Here is a 21,884-nt window from a genome sequence, read left to right as displayed (position 1 = left end):
AGGTTAGGGGAGGGATAGCCCCATCATCACTTTCATAAACCATCAACTCCTCAAACCAACCCGGATTGGCAAGGACACCCCGGCATGCTGTGACAAGAAACAAAAGTTAATACACAAAATATAATTATCACAATACAAAAACGGGAGGGAGGGAGGGAAGCTGTTTACTTCAAAGTGGCTGAAGGGAGGGGGAGGTAGAAATCCCTTATATTCCCTTCTGACCCCAAAGACCACCCCTTATCAAGCAACCTATCAATGGCTACCTCCCCCCCTTCTATTCCCTACACTTCCCCCACACTCACACATGGCCCTTGTCCGCTTAGCTGCGCCGTACTCCCAAGGATCCAAAACGCATTTTTTGAGTGGATGTCCCCGCTGAAGAATTATCCAATTAATATTCACCAGTAATGCCCTAGATATGTAGTGAAAATAGTGTCCAAAACCCAGCAATCCTGCTGACAATACCTGTGATAAGCCAGCAGGGGAGGGTGCATCAGAGATCCCAATGGGTCGCTACTCCTCTCCCAAATCTTTTGACACCTGTGTCCTTTGAGCATTGACACCTGCCAAAATGGAATCCCCGATCACGCAATCAAGCATAAAGTAAGCCGTTACACCGGATCTGTTTGTAGGAAGCCAGTGATGCTAACTTCTGCTGACAGATGTTTAGACGGCCTCATCAGAGATATTCCTGCTGCTGCAAAAAGAGCCGGACCTTCTCGTTTGTCCGAAAGGTCATCTTGACCCCATGTTTGTCGATGTATCAGTACATCCACAGGGGCATTAAAGGGTTAAAGCGACTCCAGGAGAGTTGTGGTTTGACTTCACTGTACATATGATGGTCCAACCCCAATAAGCTTCTGGTGCAGAGCTTGGCAAAGCAAAGCCTTCTCATTCTTCCTAGATGGAGGAAATTGTAAGTGTTGGTCCTTCATAATGAAGCGAAAGTGTTGAAAAGTCAACTTCTGCAAACACTGATTAAACCTCAGTGTGTAATAAGAATGACAGTCATCTTGGTGGCACAATAGTGTATGGCAGTAGCAGAATTATTAAGTTCTTTATACTGCCAGCTCTAGTGAGATATAACACTAGGGTCTGTTAAAGAAAAATATTTGTGTATGTGTATATACACAAATGTATAGATAGTAACATTGTCAGAGGATTGGACAATGAAGGTATGCATGTTTGGTTGCTAATGCTCACAAGACAACTTGTGTGTACACCTAGCTAGTACATGCCAGAGCATTTGGCTTTAAAGTTTGCAAGTTTGAGGTGAGGGCATGGGAGCTGAATAAAAACTTAAACCATCAAAATTAAATAAAATAGTTCATCCTCTCGCAGAGAGGGGTAACAAAAACAAACCTCATGTTGGCTATAACCCTCAAGTATACTCTTGTCACCCTCACCTGCTCAGGAGGATGGGGGTTAAAGTAAATTAAAAGAAAACAGTGAGGCTTGGACTTTATCCTGTGCCTCCCCCTCAATCTCTATCCTGCCCGTGGAGGGAAGAGGTTATTGATGGCATTAAAACTTATTTTAAAACTCTTGGGGGCACGAACATAATACTCCAATCCACAACTGTACTAAAACCTCCCCATTTAATAAAGCATATAAGGCTCAAAGAAAGATTTTCTACTTTAGTCTCTCTGACTGCACAAAGAATTCAAAATAACCACAGATTAAACATAAGATTTTGGATAAAGTGAGGACACTGGCAATGAGTGCTATGGGTCATTTCAATAGTTTTTGTGTGTGAATACTGGGGGAATTTTTAATAGTTTTTATGTGTGTGAAAGTCACTCTGGCCTTTTATGGCAGCTCGATAAGATTTGAAATAATTGTAATTGTGCGTTCTTCCATGACATTGTTACATTACTAATAAAAATGAAATCATGGTTCACTTCTTGATTAAAATGTTCATGACAAATGATGGCTTGTATAATTGCCGACATGTTGCTTTGATGAATTATATTTGCAGTGACTTTGTGAAGAAATGTAATTATTGTACTGTACAGCAAATATTAATGCAGCATGTGCCCAATTCTCATGTTAATCAATAGAGCAATATTTCACTGAAGGCATAGTATTTTGGGACAAGATCTTTAACTGTGTAAGTGCCAGGTGGATAGCTCTACTCATTTGAAATTAGCCTGTTGCCCGTTGGTGGCTGAAGTCTTTATGGGGTTTCGTAATGTTAACGTTGATTAGTGTTATATGTAGGGTTTGAGAAAACTGACAGATCATCTTTAGTTATCAAATGTTTTTGTCAAAATTAGTTGCAGTTAGTTTAGGCAGTAACTAGGTTTTGTGCAGGACTGTGGACAAAATTAGTTTTATTCAAGAAAGGAGGTTAATGGTCAGTTTACAGGATAGTTGGATTTTAACTCATCATGTTTCATTTCTGAAGTGCCAGCAAGCATTGATAAGAAGCATTTGATGGCCAAATAAGAAGCTAGGTTAATATTCGAATGACAGACATATGAAAGCAGTATGAAAGAGTTAACTTGACAAACCAGACATGCAAGTGTCTGCGACTTTAAATAAAGCGAGTTATAGACGAGGGTATAAGAGGTCAATGTGAACTTTCTTTTTACTCATAAAATTAAAATGTATTAAAACTATATTTAAAAAAATAATAAAACCAGGGGTCCCCATGTTAACTAAGGTTGCCAGGCAATTGCCCCCTCTTGTTCCCCCACTTTATGCACAATGAGAGGGAATAAATTAAACATTTGGACCCTTTATACCTCCCTCTTCCATACCCTCTTGTTAGGGATGCAGGGGGTTTAAAATGTATTTAAAATCCTTAAGGGTGGCACAGACCCTAAGTCCTGCTTCTTCTGTTCACCTCACCCTCTGCTCATTAGGGTGTCCCTCTATCTCAGACCTGTAGGATGGAGGGGGTTAAATCAAATCAAATAAAGTTAAAAAAAACACGCTACCCCTAAGCGGGGCATGAGGTCCAGCTTGAACAAAAAGGAGGGTCACTAACATTATGTGCCACTCCGGTGGAAAGAAGACTTTCATCCCACACCCTCTTTGGTTAATAGAGTTCCTGAGAACCCTGGTTTGGTTATATTAAGCAAGTGCTTATGCGAGTTGGCATTTTGTCAAACTTGTGCGAGCTTGCTGGAAACTTGCTTATTTTTCCCAACTCGCTAGCCCTTTAGTGAATAGACCCCACTGAGAATGCTTCTCATAAGGCGTTTTGTAAGACTTGCTCTACCGTATGAGCAGTGTTTTTCATCTGAAATCTTTCTTTCCAAATGAAGTACATTCAGCTATCGTTAAAGGATGATTCATGGTACGTTTCATTTATGAAACAGCCATTTTTTTCCTGTTTTTCTTAAAATCCATGCGTAAGATGCATTTACGATATCCTCAGCATATTCTGTTTTTTTGCCTTTTATTTGAACGGCATGATTAATATGTTGGTTCTTAACTGGCTAAACCTGCACGAACAATCTGCATGGGGTTGGTTTAATAGAGAGAAGAGTTTCTACTGAGAGATAGCAGGAATTCCTGTGGAGCTCACAGTACTCAAGGTGTTAGACTTAATTGGCAAAAAAGACTTATTTTCTCCTGGTCAGGGGTAAAATACGTCAGGCCGCATCTTCTTTAATTATTTTCGAAGCAGTATTTTGTGAGGAGCAGTGCTGCTAATTGGTGTAATGGAAACGCAAACGTTTACACAAAATGTTACTTGTTGTCATTTAGAAACAAAGTTTTTAAATTTTGCAACTATTGCATTCCTGAATTGCCTCTTGACGAAATGGGCAGTATATTATATCAAACAAATAATCATAGACAATGGCGACCACGTTTTCCCCATTACAGAAAAGGTTACAAAAATGAGCCAGGAGAGATTTATGGCGGGAAATTAGTGCCATGCTCAGACTGAAACTGAGGAAAAGTATTCTGGGTACCATACTTTATATCTTGTGAACCGAGCTGGACAAAAGGCGAAAACAAAATTATTTATTATTATTATTTATTGTTTTATATAGCGCCATCATATTCCATAGTGCTGCACAATGGGAAGATGGGACATAACATGTAGTGTATAACATAACAATCAGAGTTATAGAAACAGGCGAGGAGGGCCCTGATTAAACAAGCTTACAAGAGTATAGAGGAAATAGCTGCCAATGTGAAAATCGAGTGTGATTGTCCACTTCCACAGTAATTTCTATGAAAGTAAAGAAACATAAACATTATCTTTTTCAACCTGATTATTTCAATCACAGTTTTTCACAGTTTTTGCAAAATTTCACACCTAGCACTAATTTCTAAGTCAATGTGGCAACGAAGTCTAGATTGGCATTAAAGCTACAAATAGAGTAATTGAGATTTCACTGAAACCTTTGATTTTCTTTCTTCAAATCAGGGTGGCCATCTTTGCACTGTTCCATCCACAATATAGGGATCCATGTATAAAGTGGATAGGTGATAATTTTTGCATGCGCCTACCCAGAATCCCTTATGGTTGTGGCAGCACCATGAGATTTCTGAGGAAAAACTAGCCTTCTGGCTTGTCTGATGTCTGTAGATGAGTGTTTAATAATGCTTCTGCTATCCACAATATAGGAAAAGGCTTTGTGGTGGACATTTTCATTCCACAAGATTTGATGCATCTATGGGCTGCAAAATGACTCAGCCCTGGTGTTAATCCAAAAGAAGGCAAAAAGCCCACCTTGAAATCTTTTCTGACACCAAAACTGGGAACTTCATTCTTCCCTGGATCAACACACTATAATTAATCATATCTTTATAGCTTTATAATTCAAGCCTATATTTACGACATCAATTGAATTTGATAGCACAACCTCTGTAGGCAGTAAATTCCACATCTTTATTGTTCTTACTGTGAGAAACCTTGTTTGCTGACAATATGTAAGCACGGACCAGCCCCAAAGCCAATGTCCTATGGGTAGATGTTCCTCCTCTATGTAATACTTCTCTCCTCGGAAGCAAAAGAAACATGGCACCTGTTATTTCAGAAAGACAAGCATTATTAGATTTATAGACAAGATACATGAACCCACTGTGGAATGAATACCCCTAATATTCTGTCTCTTCCCCATTAGAGTTCCCACATTTGGTTATAAACTTCCTAAATACAGATATCACTTTTAGTATGTTCTTTGAGGAAGCTCTCATTTCTACTTTGTTTACTATAGCACATAAGAACCATCCTCTTTGTCTTGCAATTTCACAATTATTTTCTCTTCCTTTCTGAATTGCTCGTTCTTTATCATCATCAAGTCTACAAGTTTTTTTGTGTTTGGAGACACTTGTTCAGTTGGCGGGTAAAAGCCTTGTAACCAGCAGAATGTTTAATTAAAGTGATGGCATTCTGTTCTATGTAAAGCTAAACAGTGCTGTGTAGTTTGAGAAGTAGTGGATTGCAGAATGCTCAAACTAGTGCTGCTTACTGGGGCGTATGTGCCCCCCCCACAATTTAAATTAAAATCCTTACATTTGTCACATTAAAGAGTATTTTTTTGCTATTTAATTTTTATCAACTTGTTTTCTAGAGAAAAGTATCACCTGTACAAAATTATATATATATATATATGTTAGAACACAATTTTCTCTAAAGAAGCAGACCATTCTAAATACATAAAAATAGGTTGTTGGGGGTCTTTTAGTATAACCACTCTTTATTATAATATCAGTGTACTTGTTATTTGTATCTGCGTATGGCTCACTGGTGAATATATTTCTATCAATTTAAATGTCTTCAATTCTAAAACACTGTACTAAGTTTTCAACATTATCATTTTTGTCTCATCCTTAACACCAGCATACTAAGAACCAGTCCAGGGTTGTGAAATACATATGCTTCCATGACTTTTGGGTATAGATGTGTTATAAAGCACCTTTAAACTGATTAGAACCCTTTGGGTTTTAAATAATTATAAAGAATTGTGGATATTGATTTGAATGGTTAATTTAATACCAGCATTTAACACACAGTAAAAAATAAAAATAAAAAAAATTGCCACTTCTATAATGGCAAACAGTTTGTGGGACTGATATGTTTTTGTTTTTTTTTCTTAATAATACTAACTTTTGTTTAGGTAGTTTTGTACATCACACAGTTATGCTTTTAAATAAAAAAAAATTCTGTTAACAACATTTCTTAAAAACAATGATTATTTTCAGGGCTTTGGTTGTACAGTTAGCAAGCTACTATATTAGAGCGTAAAATTAGCTGGCTGTGTGGTTCCAACGTGGGCTGGAATGTAACATTCAGCCAAACATGTGAATGCATTTTCCTTCAGTGATATTTGGCCAGGCCTTAAAATATCTTCCCCTCCAGAACGAAAGGCAGCAGTGGAAGCTTCAGGGACATTCGGTCTGGAGCAAACTTTCCAAAACTTTTTTGATCAACCATTTGCAGACACTTTGGTGAGAATTCAGAGGTATGGCAAGCGTTCTTTTACCATAAAGCATGCATACTGAATTTAAAGATTTGTATAATGATGATGTTTCATGAAAGACCTATATATACTTAAATCTTAAGGTTGTAATGGGTTAGAAAAATATATTTATGCATGAAGCATAAGGTTTCAGGGACCTGCAATGCATTTTAGGAATAAAACTGTGTATAATGCAGATATGTAGTAGTTATATGTAGTAGTTACAATAAATATATATCATGAGATTGCGCTTGTTATAACGGCTCAGTTTTGTTTCCTATAAGAACAACTTTTTTGTTTTGTTTATGCTTTTTTGTACCGTGATAGAAAATATGTATAAGACAGTGATGGTTAAGTTTAGTTGCCAGTGTTGGATTGTCCTGTTACTAAATATCGAATTGGTTGCACTTTGACATTTCTGGATCAGATCATACACTTCAGATTATGAACACCAAATCATTTTAACATTTTGTTTAAATAATTGTATTTCATTGATGTTTTTTTGGCAAAAATAGGATGTGAGAGACTAATAAAATCAGCATGTATTGTGCTAGCTGCAATGGCTTTTTAGCATTTTAAGCATAGGATAGATTATGCTGACGTAGGCCATTATTACCACACATTTATTAGACTAATAGCGTTAGATCAGTTTTGTGAGTTTTTTTTCTGCAAACACGAAGTTTGCTATGGCTACGTCATGTATTTGACTAATTTACTATTTACTTCCTATAATAACAGCCAGCCTGGGGGGGGGGAACAGCCACAGAAAAAAATGTAATATCCGCTGCACATTTAATCACTTTTATTTTTTATTACACTCCAATACAAACTCGTTTCTTGTGATGATTCTATTACTATGTTGTGATTTTTCCAGTGATGTATTTTGATGAATTCAGTGCTAATGGGCAAAGCCGTATTGTAGGTTTATGTTATATATAGAACAATAAGTATTTCCCTAAGGACAAGCAGCTGAGCATGGAAACGGTTAAATAAAGATTCATTATGGAAAATGCATTTGTCAGGGCTGCTCCAGATACCTAATGTTCTCCTGCAGACTACAGGGTGTGGATTTTCATAATCTGTTATTTCACAAATGTTTTACACTTTGGTTTTCTCGAGTTAAATAAACCTTGTGATAAACAGTGATTTTTGTTCAGACCAGAGGGCAGTTCAGGCCCTGTATTATTTACCACTAGTAACCGGTAAAAAAGAGTTAGAAACTTCTAAAGTTAATACTATTTTCCGAGTAGCAGAAATAGGACATAAATTGTTGTTTTGTACAGGAACAGTGGGTGGGGGTTACCAGTTATGGAGAAAAACCACGAGCAGGGCTGGATTTGCATTCCAGTGGTATTTATTTAGAAACTCCATTACTCTGCGCTGTGATAAAACCTAATAATAATAACTTGGTAATAAGTTTCTTGGAATGATCCACCTGTCCACTTATCTTATTAACCTCTTCGGTCCTAAGTGACATACATGCTGTCGGGTAAATAGTGGGCCTTAAACCTTTTGAAGATGGTATTATACAAAAAGCAGTCTGTGGGAACCATCAGTGAGCACATACCTGAAACCTCATGTAAACAGGGCCATCTTAAACACTGGGCAAAAGGGGCAGCTGCTCCGGGCCCTACTACGACTGTGCCTGCACCTCTGGGTGCCCGAGCGACCCCTGCAATCTTCCGCACGTGCCTGCAGCTCACCTCTGTGTTTGTTGCACCCTCACTTTAACCACCCCAGGTGAAGCAGGAACGCAGATTCCCTTGGTAAAAGGGATGTGGCTCACACAGTGTACAAGGACCACAGAGAAATCTGCTGATGAGGCAAGGGGATGCGGGAGGGAATATGTGTGAATGAGGGAGTATGTCTAAGTGTGTTTTTGCATAGATGTGGATGTTTTAGCATGGATGTATAAGTGTTGGGGAGCAAAAATGGCACAGGCAGGCCTTTTGGGGTCAAAGATGGCACATATATGCTATTTGGGGAAAAAGATGGCAAGTCCTATCTGGGTGCTGGGCAGGTCCTATGTGTGCAATCTAGGTGCCTGGGTTGACCTTTGCGATGTGCGACCTGTGATCTACACCTGCAATTTTGGGTTTCTATGCATTATTTATTTCATCTATACCTTAAATGCTGAGTATACATGGGATTTTCAGTTGATTGAAAGGGTACACAAAAAAATGAATTGCTTAATGTATCTGTTGTTGGTTTGGTTAAGACATATTATAAGGTGTTGTTATTACCACAACAACATCCCATGGTATGTTCCTACTAATTGTATTATATTGTGTATAAACCATATTTTATAAGATTAGTAATTGTGTTTACCACGAGAGCCTACATATTTTATTCTTTGAGCTTTGCTGGTTCATTATTTCTTTAAAGCCATCATTGATGAATTTTAAACAGATTTCCATTTTTTTGTAAGCTTGACAGTCCCTCTAATGCCAAAATTCCTATTGATGATTAGGGGTTTGGGCATCACAGTCTACCAAAACGTTCATCTTTTCAAATCTAAAATATTTTAATACAAGAAATGAACGCATTTACAGCGTCCCTGTCGGCCATCACTTCAGACAGAAAAACTACCACATCCATCACCTTAAAATGAAAGTACACAAAGATACTCCGAGAAAGACGTTTGAAATTACGATGATAAAAGGACAATCTAGCCACCATATGTACTTTAATGCATATGATAGCTGAGAGGTCTCTGTGGTGTCCTCTTCCAAATAAATTGGGGATTCTACAGATAAACCCATAAGCATTTGCCCGTCCACACCTATTTTGCATGCCGGAGATGCCGAACACATAGGCACTCTCAAAAGTGTGTTTAGAGTCCTAAAAACAAAAACTCCGCACAATACAAAAGATATTACTAAAGCCCACAGCTTATTGTTTTCCATTAATACAAGGGTGTGAATGCGCAGAGTAACCTGACCAAATTACTAATATATTATTTAAGGCTGATATCAAATAAAAGTTTGATTTTTAGACTGTGGTAGAAAATACTATATGGTGAGTAACGCTTCGGAGATATAGTTTTAATGTAATATAGTTATTCTTTAGCCTTAAGGGGGGTTCAGGTAATGTCAGTGGGAACAAATTATTCTTCATTTTATTATATTATTGGTTAGGAAAGGAGATGTAATTTAACTAACAGGAAAACAAAATATATACAAAAATACTTTTAATTTAAAGGTTTTACAAATTCAGTTTTCTTAATTGAATTTTTCCCAGTAAACCTGAACAAATATTTTCAGTACAGTTTCAGAGGTGATTTTGTGTAAGTATTTCTATTAACATGCAAGTGCTTCTTTTTAAAGCAACATTTAAAAAGCCTTTTCAGTTTTTGTGCCAACAATCAGTACCTGGTTTCATGTCGCATGAAGAGGGCCAGACTGGTCATCGGGCATACTGGTCATACAGGCCAGTATCTGACAGCACTTCCAATCTAACCTCAGCAGGCAGCTCCACCCGTACACATTATTCTATAGGGTGTAGCTAGAACATGGGTTAGGAGTGAGTGTAACCAGAAAAAACTCAGGGACTGACCAGAAACGTTCCCAGGTATGGTTATAACCCGTGTCTACCTCCTTCTAGTCATACCTGGGAACTTCTTCACTCCGGCTACCCAGAGCCTTCCCTTGCGGGACGCGGCCTAGACTGCCCGCTGACATCAGTGGTGGGAGTTCTCGCTGATGTTTGTGGGAGTTCCCGTTGGCGTCAGGGGGCATTGCCCCGAGGGAAACACCCCCATTTAAAGGGCAAATGAGTGAGGAGCGTGACATGTCAAGACCCTGCAAACCGGTTTGTTGACCCGGAGAAGTTGTCCTTCACCCAGAGATCTCCGGGTCAAACCGGAGAGTTCCCAGGTATGCTTCTAGCCTAAACAGTCTAAGTATACAGTATGTTCAAAAAAATACACGCAGGGTCATTGAATTAGCATCGTAAACATGTAATCCTACTAGGATTGTAGGGTCAGTGCTGCCATCAGGGGGGAACAACCCCTCCTTGGCTAGGTCCAGTCTCAAACACCATCTAACATGGAAGAGCACAAGGTGGGACAGTTGGAGGAGTATAGAGCAGGATGATGGGAGAAGCAAGTGCAACAGAAGCATAAGGTGTGCTTATAGGAGAATCATACAGTGGGGCCCTGTTCTGTCCAGTAGTTGGGAATGCCCCAGCAAATTTGAGATAGCTTACAGCTATGTGACTGGTCTCTGTTTTCACTTTCTCTTTAATATGCGTGACCGTAAACTCAGGGTGGATAAAAATAAAATTAAATTTGACTTTTAAAAAAAATCTGTAATATCATTGCTCATTTACAATGATTCATTTACAGTTCACATATACCTCAATATTAAATAAGGTATTGTACTTTCTACTTCCATAATGTCTTGTAAATGCTATCCAATAATAATAATAATAATAATATTTGGTTTCTAGCAGGAGATTTTAAAGAATAAGGTTGTCTGTCCAAATGTCAGGAGACTCGATGGCTTAGTTTAGCAGTTTTCTTAGTGTGAATTTTTGCCTAAAAGATGTTTGCGAACAGCAAAAACATTTTAAATGGAAATTATATAGAGGCGATAAATACAATTTCAAACCTACTGGACAAGTAAAAACCTGAAGACGGAAAGGCAGGTAATAAAAGTCAAACTATCTGAACCTTTTGGCGTTCTCATTTAAAGTCTAGTTCTTTGTTCCACGGGCCAATCACTTCACAGTATTTTGTAGACTCGCTGATGGCACAATAACTTTTGAATGGTCTTTTATTATTTGGATTTCATATATATATTTTATAAAATTTATTTTATAAAAGCACTGGATTTTATACTGATTTCATCCTTATTTTGGTACCTGACGCAGAATCAAACACATGAAAAACATAAGTCATCTCAACCTGTAGAAAGATGACACACAGGGATCTTAAAACTTAGATTGTGTGTGTGTGATGCTGACCTTGTACCTCCGTAAACTAAGAAGCCTATAAAATAGCTAATGTAATTATTTGGCATGTGCTTGTCTGGAGCCTTTTACATTCAAGGTCAACTCATAATATCCATTGACATAGGACTTTTTCTAATGAGTAATTTGAAGCCTTCTTACAATTTTAGTTTTAGTTTACTATTTGTTCCCCAGTTAGTACAGAGGTTAAAACTAAATGGAGAAACTTCTACTTATTAGGAAAAAAAATGATTCTGTATCGGAGGAACTTTGAACAAAAAGCCTTTGATTCATATAGTCTTAATCTCACTTATTGTGATATTTATTCACATGTAATCCTCAAAATGTTCCTTACACTTCTTTTATAGATTTTTAAATAGATTGTGACGGTGGTAGTGGTGGAGTTGCCGATATTTCATCAACTGGTGTTTAAAATATCTTAATCACTTAATTGGTTTGTTCTCCTGCTGATATAATTTAGGTGGCACCATACATAACAGTGACTACATGTGGTATTGTCAATGACATTGGAATTTTTCATTATCATTTGATGGAACTGGTGTTATAAATCACTTTGTGGAAAAAAAATGTTGAACGTGTGCCACTTGTATTTCTCCTTGTAAAGGTCATCCATTTGTCTCTACTTCCAGTCCATCGCCTAACACTTCTCCAGAGGGTTTTTGTTGACTCTCTGTAACTTTCATTTCATTGTTAGTGTTCTTGTAAAGAACATTGTGGGTTTTTTTTTCTTTTCCTCCAAGATCATCTCAGCTCTTCTTAGTTCAATAAGGAAAAGCAACTGTTCAGCGCTTGGTGTAAGTGGTTTAAAAACGGATCATATTGAAAATTATTTTGTCAATAACAGTCTTGTATACAAGGCATTCTGATATTTCTTAAAAGCCAGGATTTTCTTTTACTTCATGGTCCACCATTGACATGCCCCTCTTTTTTTAGTTACTTTCTAAATAATGGTAGGTTTAAACAAAAAGGATAATCAAAGCAAATCCTTAGCTTATGAATACAATTGTACAAACCTTATTTTTTATCGAGTTAACACCTAAGAACAATTAGAACATTTTTCAAAAATTATTAATTGGTAGTATTAATACATTGGTAGTGAAGAAGCTTAACTATGTAATGTGTATCGGTTGTAAATAATCTTCTGTTAAAAAAAGGTGAAAGTGGGTATGCCATTTTTCTAAATCCTACATTTAACTTTTTTGTACGGTAAAGAAACCCATGCGCCTGTGTTTATAGATGAAGATAAACAATATGTATATATTAATCACATTTTTTTAAAAAAGATTAGTTTCTATAGCAACAACCTATAGCTGCTTTTGTGTCATGTGATAATTAAGTGTTCCCAGCAAAACTTGAAAACCTTTTTCACAATTAAAGAATTATTTCTGGATATCTGACAGTACTAAAAATAGTGTCTATAATACTGCATTTTGTTCGGCAGAGTATGTGGCGTAGCGCCTTCACGATGTATGTATGCAGCACCCATGTATACTCTTGTTTTGGTTCATTCCTGCATATCTTCTCAATGCAGCTGAAATGTTCTGTTTCTGAGAGACACAAGTGAACGAGCACGACAATCCCTCCATACGCTTACATTCTGCAACAGCTGTTCTGTCTAATAATAGTCTGTTGACTAATGTTACCAGACAAACAGGTGTTTTATAAGCAGTGTGACTATTCTCGACCGCTTTATTATATTGCTTATTACTATGATTAGTTTGTGGTTATGTTCGTGCCTTGCAGTATATACTGTAACATGTGCAGAGAAATTAAGGTTAGATTGTTTATATCTGAGGGCAAGTTACTAATTATCATATATTGATTTATATAGCGCCATCATAGTCCGCAGTGCTGCACAAAGTCATGCCATTCAAGAAACCTTACTATGGAATGATATGTCTGTTATGATGGTCCAGAAGCCTAGAACATTTTTATAGGTTGTCAATCGTAGTGGTTGAAATATGAAATATAATTTATGGCCATATCACAATGTTCAATTCAGTATATATTGCTATGGTATCTGAATTTACTATCCTAACAACAGCTACCCACCAATTAGTCTTTTTCAAAATCAAAAACTAAAATACCACTATAGAAAATCTATTTACATTCTGGTTACATTTGGAACCAGTAGGGCTTTATTTTCTTATATGTAAAACATTATTTTTATGAATAAAATAAAAACACTTATTCACGGTTTATGAATTTATATATAATGCATAGCTAGTGCAAATGGGAACAAATTCAAAAAAAATATATTTTTGTTAACTTGCCCTTAAACATGTTTTCTAAGGTTTTGTTTTTTGTTTTTGCTTAAAGGTATCATCTATTTTTTTCTAATCCTTGCTTAACCATAGCAAACAAAATTCCCAGTTACCAACCACACTAACTAAAAACAAATCTTTATAAACAAATTCCTTTAGGATGAAGTAAAGAAATCATAAAATAGACTTCAGCTCACGATCTCAGTGAAAAGGAGAAAGGCAGAGAACGGAGACAAACCATTAGCTTTGTCAGCTGATGTTTAGCACACATGATTCTCTGTAGAAGAGATCACAGGCGTGAAAAATGGGGGGTGGGGTCGGCTGTAGATGATTGCAGCATTGTTGGAATGATTTGAACCAATGTGCCTGGTACGTCACAGGTCCTGTAGGACCTTTCTTAATGACATACCTTGTACCCCGCCGCTAGCGGACCATGCATTTGTACAACCCCAGTGCCTACACAAGCATAGGCATTGTTGCTTGCTAGCAGGAGACCACGTGGATGGCACCAGCACAAAGTGAATAAACGATACTTTCTTACATGAAAGAAGACCCCTGATCAAAAAATACCTTATCACAAGTGATAATAGTTACACCTAGGCTAGTTCAGGTAAAATTGTTATTTATGGGAAACTCGTCTACAAAGAAACCATTTTGGGAAATAGATAAGTTAGCTGTTATCTAAGTAGAGTCACTTAAAAGGTCGGCAGAATATTTCAATTTTGTACCTTCAGTTTTGCAGTCAGTGGCATCATATCTATTTTTGGACTAGATGATTTAACACCCCACTAAGAAAGACTAGGATTACTACTTATTCTCGGGCTTCATCCTGTAAATGCAGAAAATACCCTGGGGTGTGACCATAATCCTTGTTAAATGAGATATATGTTTATTGAGTTGAAAAAAGTTCAGATTTTTCATGATTTCAGTTTGAATAGAATACCGGTTACATATATATTTTGCTATGCCAGTTATATTTCCTGTTGCATTTAATTGAATAATCTGCCATATTAGTCATTTTTATTAATGCGGACTATCGCTAGTTTTTGTCTGCTGTGATGCCATCACGATGTATTGGTAGTTTTGCGGACATTTTTAGCTTCCTGGGGAAAGAGCGTACATTATCTTTAATAGCTGCCTAGTGGCATGTTATCAGATGAATAATTAGGCGATGTGTAAATTTCTGCTGTATTAACAGAAATTAAACAACCAACGACGATGTCTGTGAATAAAATGTTTTTATTTTTATCTCTCGTTTAAAAAGCCATCATTTTACTGGGTAGATAAATTACCAGTGAGGCTGCTTTTCGATGCATTCTGTTTAGCCGAGTGGCGACACAGTCTGACACAGTAGTATGCATTAATGGGCACATCTTCTAATGGTTTCAACTGGATTTACTAAATTAAAAGATTTGGAACTATTTGTTCTTGACGGAAAAGCCTGTGAAAGACAATTTAAATGTATCACTATTGGCGAGCCGACATTGGTTTGAGCCAGATTCAGCCTGGTTCGACAAGAGTAGAGACACAAGCTGGAGCCAACACCATATTGTTAGCTCTGTTTCAGACCCCAAACATGGGGGTTGGTGTGGGATTACTTTATTTATTTATTTTTTTGACATAAGGATGTGGACATGTTTAACTGGGATAGTATTGGGGATTTGGGGTCATTAGAAAGTTTGGGTTGTTTTGCAATTAGACTTATAACTGCATGACTCTATTCTCTTTATTGACCTTTATTGGGCCCTTGCCAATTGTCTCAAATCTGTGTTGTGCCTCTTGGCTGGGCTTGCCACCTTTGGCTAACAGCTATTAGCCCTCCCCTGCTACTGTGCCAACCTGAATTGTGTTTAGTTCAGGAAATTTCAGGCCTTTATTAATCTGAACTGAATATTAACACATTCCATGGTATAAAGGGTGAGATTGATTTGAATACATTTTATTAATATATTCAATGTGGAAAGTTTTATAAAAAAAAAAAAAAAATGCATCCTTTATTTAGGGGAGTAATGATTTTCAAGGTGGAATAATTTGCCATATGTAACCATTATTAGTTTGTTTATATTATATTTTCAGAGCAAATGTTGCATTATCTGCCAATGGTAATAGATTATAAACCAAGGGATTATTTTTTTTTCACAGATTTCTGTTTTTTTAAAATTTACATTATGTTCAAACATAAAAATTGAACCAAAATGTAATGTGTTAGCGATTGAAATATGCTCAGATGGAAGAGCAGAGAGGCTGTCATATTTTTTTTTACCAGCAAATGATTTTCTCGGTTCACAGAGCATATTTATGCAGAATTGTTAAATATTTTTGAAGCTTCTGGCTTTATGTGCAAATTATTTTGGAATCATTTTAGTAGAGATGAGAGTGAAGTGAAATACAATTTATATTTAAATACCTTAAGGGTAGCAATAAGCAGAGCAGTTTTCAGTGTCAAATGGCTCCTAAAAGGACGGATCAAACAGAAAGTCATACTGATAAATGTGAGAATATTAGTGGTTGGCGGGGACAGATCAAATAGACCCCAAAGAACCTGTTAGGACTGGGGATGTCTGAATTGAATATCATGAAATATATATCCCTTTAACCAAGATATTGGAGATATTGCAAGCAATTGGCAGATATGGCATGTACTTAACGCCAGGAATAAGCAAATCATTCTATGCAGGTTTGTAATTTGACTTTTACAAATGCCCCCAACAGTCGCAGAGTCGTGGGAGCTCCTATTACAGCACCCTTAAAAACCTGGGGCCCTTGGGGTGAAATATGGGTATATGTAGGTATCACAGAAGTGGGGTTTCGCCACACACACACGCATGTACACCAATGATAAGCTGCTGCTACTCAGCTGAGGTCCCACACACCACTTGCTAACATGGCCTTAGCCAAAGGTGCACCCAGTACCTGGCATAGGTTTGACTACACATGTATAGGGGTTTGCTTGTTAAACTATTGAGGCAAATGGCCGTTGACTTTATCACATTAATGGGGAAGTCAAGTCCAGAGATGGAGTTATAGGGATCCATGTTGTTCTTAAATTCACTAGGACATCAGCGTGCTATACATATGCCATTATGTACCGTACAGTAATGGGAGCCAAGAGACTTTCGATAAGTTTTGATAAGCCGTGGGGAAGGGGTGTTTAAGTAAATACAAAAGCATGTAAAACATGCCCCATCGGCCCCATTTACTATTTAAACATGTTCTGATGTTCTAGATTTTGTTACCAAAGGCTGACATGTACAAATGCAAATTAGATTTTAAAAGTAGGTTTTTTTAAAGAATAGACTCAAGGGATTTAAGTGCTATACTGAAAATATTGAAGTTTGACAATTAAATGGCCCTATTAAATTTAATGACTACCTGTAGTTTAATGATCATCAGTGGCTCAGATGCTGCCTTTTACATTCTCTAAGTCGGTGTAAGGAGTGGGGACTAGCATTCTTTAATCATCAATCTATGATTATTATTAGGAACTTAATTGGTCTCTTATTTTAATGAGATTCATTTTGTCAGTTTTCACATATTTCATAATGTGTGTCATCTAGTATATTAGCAAAAAATATTCTGTTCTTTACTACCCTAATTTTTTCTTCCTATATCATATGTAGCTTTTACACTGGCCAGGACAATCTATGTGTAATTTCACTCCCCTCCCCCTCTACTCATGTAACACAGGAAAGAGAGGTGTGGCTAGCTAAGAACGGGAGGAAAAAATAAAAGATATAGGCTGAAAATGGAAAGGGCTTCATTGCTATGGCGATGGCGTGACTTTTGAAACTTTGAACTTTTTTTTTTATACATAGCGCCCAGCTATCAGCCACCTTATTCTTCCATCAGCACTGACTGCATAATTTGCTGCGGATACTGTGTATGACTTCACAAATGAATGATGATGTCAGTTTTAAGTTTGCAGAAATCCCTCATAGGTTTTTTTTTAGGGCCAACTTGTATTTTATGTGGAAAACGCTATTGCCCTTGGGATCAAATAAAACCCCTTTCTTTTAAAGCGCAACTCACACTAAATTTTAAGTTTTAAAAAAAATTAAATTAATGTATTTATTTTTCAAAATAATTTTATAGTTCCAGTGGTCTAACCTTTACATGGGTTTATGTCTGCCGAGAACATAATAACCAGGATGAAAAAGAATATGGATGTTTAATACAGCACAGGGCTTATAATAGTTCTGCACTTAACTTAATTTGTTGCTATGTAAGGTTGCTTTCAGTACTGCTGACTTACTCAAAAAGAATAATAAATGATCCTAGGTACATTGATAGACTGACGTCAAGCATTGTTTATCTAAAACACTTAACATTTCTGCAGTGCTTTAAACCACGTGGCAGAGCCTTAATATGAAAGTACAATTTAATGGGAAACCATTTGTGCCTTTTTCTACTTCAGTCAATGTTTCTCTCTCGGGAAAGGTCATCACTTCTCTGCCAAAGGTTTGATTTACATACAGCAAAGCAAATATGTCTATTGTTTTACCAAAGGGACAATATACTAAGGCAGCAAATTTTAGAATGAAAGATAAATTACAAATGTATAATTCTTAGAATTTTCTTATAATATTCTTTTGACTCAATTACTAGTACTCATAAATAAGTGAGTGTTCTTTTACCCCTTAAGGACCAATGACGTACATGGTATGTACACGGTACAGTCTATTTTTCACTGACAGGGCTAAACCCCTGCAAGTGTACGTGGGATCAGGCTGTCAAAAGTTAGCCTTGCCAAAATGTTAGCCTTTTGGAGCTAAAATTTGTGAAAATGTAATGGCCAGATGGAAATTTGGGTGTTTCATGCTGGCGACATCACCTCAGACAATGCCAGAGAATCCCCTTCATGCGGCAGGGACTGGTGACTCAATCTGACACAAACACTCGCGCTAACACCCACCACCATATGCTGACACACACACTAGCATCATACACTTACAGCCACATACACATGTAAACAACAAATACTAACACCATACACTAACATACACACACTCTAACACGAAATGCCTACACACCTACAGTAACACTAACACACACTCTAACACCATACACTCTGTACCATAAACATTCACTTTCCTTCTCTCCTTTTCACAGCTGTCCCTCGGCTCTCCTTCTGTCACATCCGTCATTCCTCACTCTTCCTCACAGCTATACCTCTCTCTTCCGCACTCACAGCTTTCCCTCTCCTCTCACATGTTTCCCTCTCCCCCTATATATTGCTAGTTATGAAATGCCAACGTTCGCTTAGTTGGACCTTGTTACTGTACACATTGGTTAGTAAAGGTATATGAGGCGGCTCAGTCTCTACAAATGAATTCCCCAGGAGATTTTACAGTCTGTGGCGAATCTTCACAACCGAAGTTGTTTTGCATTATGCTTGTAATTACACCTATATTTACCAATACGCCTGTAATACCCAGGACGAAAGGCAGCATTTACGTGTACTCCAGTGCTCCTTTTATTAGTTTTGTATGCACTCTGTAAATGTGTTTTGGACTGGATAATCCACATTAAGTGTGTTTTCTGACTGGTCTGTCTCGGGCAGCTTTATTACCGTGCCACTTGGCTGAGTTTGCCCCCCTCAGCTGAATACTGCCAGCCCTCCACTGTCTCCCAGCAGGGTTATGATGCTGTATCTCAGCAGGTTCACTCCAGCATTTAGTACATCAACTCGCAACATGCTAAAAATATTTAGCCATAATTACTTATAGTGCAATGTTGAATAGAACACTGATTATAGGTCTGTGCAATGTAATGATGCAAAATTTCACTTAATCTAATAGCAGGTTTAAGGAATAAATTCAGTGCTTATAGGAGCCATCTAGATACAATTTCAAGAATTAACATGTTTTTTTACTGATGCTCAAACGTTTATATCTAAAATAGCAGCACTTTCATAGGTGACTGCCCTGTCTCACAGTCATTTAGTTAATTTCATTTTATTTTTAATGTACTTATTCTTGCACATTAGTATCAGTTGTATTTCAAGTTTAACAATGTTTTGGAAAGTTTTTTTTTGAGAGAGAGAGTTTGTATAACTAATATTTATATTATTTATATATATATATATATATATATATATATATATATATATATATATATATATATATAATTTAAGCAAATTGTTTTCACCTTATGTGTTGGGTGAACTTTAACCATCTCACCTGCTTCCAGTTTCAATACCCATTTCCTTCACCAAGAAGGTGATGGGAGATAGCCCTCAAATGTGGGTGCAAGTTTGGAATAAATGTGGACATGTGCATTTTGTACATATATTTGATTTTTTTTAGCACAATTGTGCAATTTAACCCTTTCTGATTTGAGCCTAAACTGCATTGTATTGTATCCTGTGATCTTCATGAGCTGCGTGTGCAATCTACATGCATGTACATTCACATCTATTTGATTAATTTACTAAGTGGGGTGGACGCTTTTAAGAAAATTATTCGGTTAAAAGGTTTCTACATTTTTTGTGGGGGAATTTATCGTGAAATCTGTGGGTGTTTTTTTTTTCTTTATATTTATTATAGATTGTTTGATTAAATACATCCTTTACCCTAAACAACTATGCATGCATGTATATATATTATATATATATATATATATTACACTGTATATTTCCCTTATTATGAGTAAGAATGGTCAACCCAGCCAACTATAGTACTATAGTAAAACTCTCCAGATTGGTCCGGCCTCTGATGGGGATTAATGTGCCCCAACTCTCAGCACTCAAAGGGTTGAAGAATATAAGAACCCATATTGATTAGGTTTACTCATATTACTTAAGAATTAATATGCATATTTTTAAACCTAACAGGCTAAAAGTATCAAAGTGGATAATGGAACTGTGAATGAATTCCTTCAGGAATCTGTAAAACATTTTCTCCTAGTAATTGGGTTCTGAATATCTTTACTCCAGTAAAATTGTGCAGTACATGATGTTTGTTTGTAATAAAAAAAAATTTGATGTAGTAGCTGACATTTTACAAGCAGTAAAGAAACTATACGGGGTGCAGCTCAGTCAGGTGCACAGGGTACATCACGCCCTGGCACATTAAATAATTCCTCTGCCCCTACAGCTTCTTCACTGCTGAGTGCCCTGCTCTCTGAATTTCACTCTGCGCACCATCTTCTTGGCTCATGCACTGTAACGCACACATTCCTAACACCATACACTGACCCTCAAACAATGCACAGGCTCTAGCACTGTAAACGGACATGCCACCTTGTCTAACACTGTATGCTGACACACACATTCACTCTAACACCATTCAGTAATGAAACACCCCCAGAAACACACACACACTCAAAAACTGACACATTGATACAATGACAGACACATAGTTTAGCATTGTACATAGACCTCTCCAACGCACATACACACACTCATTCAAACACCATAAATCGAATAGTAGGCCCGTGATAGTAATGGATATTCTGTCGAAATACACACATATACACATCTCTTAGAAATGCCTGTCCATACACACATAAATGTACACACGTTTATGCTTGCCCTTACATACAAACATCCTAGTTTACATTTGACCCTGCAGCCACATACTTACTTACCCTAACATACAGACACTTTGAAAACACACACATCTCTCCCTTTTCTTTATCTCTTATCGTTCTGCTTATGTATCTTCCTCTTTATCTCTACCTATCGCTCTTCTTTCTCCTTATATCTCTCCTTTCTTTTCCTCTCCTATTTCTTATCATCACCCACCTCTTCTCTTTACACTTCTTCTTTCCCAGGGCTGGCCCAAGACAAAATGCCGCCTGGGGCGAAGTTTAAAATGCCGCCCCCCATTATCTACCCTTCTTCTCCGTGCCGCCCCCCATTATCTACCCTTCCTCTCCCCTCCCCCGTACTTACCTTTCAGCAGTCCTGCGGTGAGTCTCCCTGCTCGGTCTCGTTGCCGGCTTGTAATGCTGAGTGCCGGAAATGACGTCGTTTCCGGCGCTCAACATTACAAGCCGGCACCGAGACCGAGCTAGAGGGCTCGCAGAGGAGAGAGAGGGGCGCCGAGCGGGTACTGACAACTTGGTAAGCGAAAACCACTCGGCGCCCCTCTCTCTCTCTCTCTCTCTCTCTTCTCGGCTTTAAAAAAAAAAGGGCTTGGGGCAAAGTGCCGCCCCTTCAAAAGTGCCGCCTGGAGCGGTTGCCCCACTCGGCTCCATTTTCGGGCCGGCCCTGTTCTTTCCC

General features: G+C 37.5%; 1 protein-coding gene across 2 annotated transcripts in view; it reads left to right on the top strand.

Moving 5' to 3' along the window:
• Positions 1-6,297: 6,297 nt before the first annotated feature.
• Positions 6,298-21,884, top strand: part of SGCG (sarcoglycan gamma) — a 46,483-nt gene continuing 30,896 nt past the window's right edge. Inside the window, exon 1 of one of the 2 annotated variants that reach the window (XM_053456425.1) lies at positions 6,298-6,428. The gene's annotated coding sequence lies outside the window, so the exon portion shown is untranslated. The remainder of the gene's footprint in view (positions 6,429-21,884) is intronic. The other variant, XM_053456424.1, reaches the window with a different exon arrangement.

The sequence above is a fragment of the Spea bombifrons genome, chromosome 2 (assembly GCF_027358695.1).
Source record: "Spea bombifrons isolate aSpeBom1 chromosome 2, aSpeBom1.2.pri, whole genome shotgun sequence".
Classification (NCBI taxonomy): domain Eukaryota; kingdom Metazoa; phylum Chordata; class Amphibia; order Anura; family Pelobatidae; genus Spea; species Spea bombifrons.
This window is presented reverse-complemented; position numbering and strand designations above follow the sequence as displayed.